The sequence below is a fragment of the Aplysia californica genome, unplaced genomic scaffold (genome assembly GCF_000002075.1).
Source record: "Aplysia californica isolate F4 #8 unplaced genomic scaffold, AplCal3.0 scaffold01587, whole genome shotgun sequence".
In the NCBI taxonomy this organism is placed as follows: Eukaryota; Metazoa; Mollusca; class Gastropoda; order Aplysiida; family Aplysiidae; genus Aplysia; species Aplysia californica.
The window spans coordinates 47,683-48,816 of record NW_004798857.1 but is presented as its reverse complement, the minus strand read 5'-3'; the positions used below and the strand labels follow the sequence as shown (position 1 = coordinate 48,816).

Here is a 1,134-nt window from a genome sequence, read left to right as displayed (position 1 = left end):
TATCTATCTATCTATCTATCTATCTATCTATCTATCTATCTATCTATCTATCTATCTATCTATCTATCTATCTATCTGTCTATCTATCTATCTCTATCTATCTATCTATCTATCTATCTATCTATCTATCTATCTATCTATCTATCTATCTATCTAACAACACTCGACATTTCACTCTAGCACACACACTTTCTCTCTCTCTCTCTCTCTCTCTCTCTCTCTCTCTCTCCTATCTCTCTATCTATCTATCTATCTATCTATCTATCTCTCTTTCTCTCCCCTCCCCCCCCCTCTCTCTCCCATGCACGTCAAGTAGCATACCAACTGTACAGACAATTATATTATTCCATTTATTTTTTATTGTAAATATTCTACCTCCCCAAAAGAAACATAAATATGTACATACGACAGACAGTGTGTATGTTAGATACATAAATATGTACATAAATTAGTTTACCACTAAAACAATGAGTGTTTATGCAAATCCATAAATTATGTACATTAATTAGCTAACCAATACCACAATGAGTGTTTATGTAAGTACATAAATATGCACATAAATGATCTAGTCAGTCAGACAGTTAGTCTGTATGCTAATAGACACGTCTGTACACAAATGAGCTAATTAGAAAGTCATTCAGTGTATATGCAAATTAATACTTAAGTATGTGCATGAATTATACAATCAGTAAGTCAGTCAGAGCATAAGAAAATACATAAATATGTACATAAATTGGTCTCATCACTAAGACAGTCAGTGTGTATGTAAGTACTATAATAATATACATTTCAATTATCCATAATTTTTACTATCATAATGAGGAAATCTAGTTGTAACTTAGTTAGAAACTCTACTTTTTTTTAAAATTCAATTAATTCTAATGCAAACAATGATATTATTTTTTTTGCCATTATTTTTTTTCTCGGAATTTTTAAGTATGTAATAATATTACTCACACACTCACACACACTCATACACACAAACAACGACACACACAAACACACACACACATACACACACACAAACAACGACACACACATACACATACACACACACACATACACACACACACACACACACACAAACTATTTGTATGTTTCTATGACATATCACCCCCCACCACTCCACCACCA

The 1,134-nt window shown here is 31.9% G+C and overlaps 1 protein-coding gene across 1 annotated transcript in view; it reads left to right on the top strand.

Moving 5' to 3' along the window:
* Nucleotides 1-1,134, top strand: part of LOC106013944 (vacuolar protein sorting-associated protein 13A) — a gene marked incomplete at its 3' end in the record, with an annotated part of 50,148 nt that overhangs the window by 4,658 nt on the left and 44,356 nt on the right.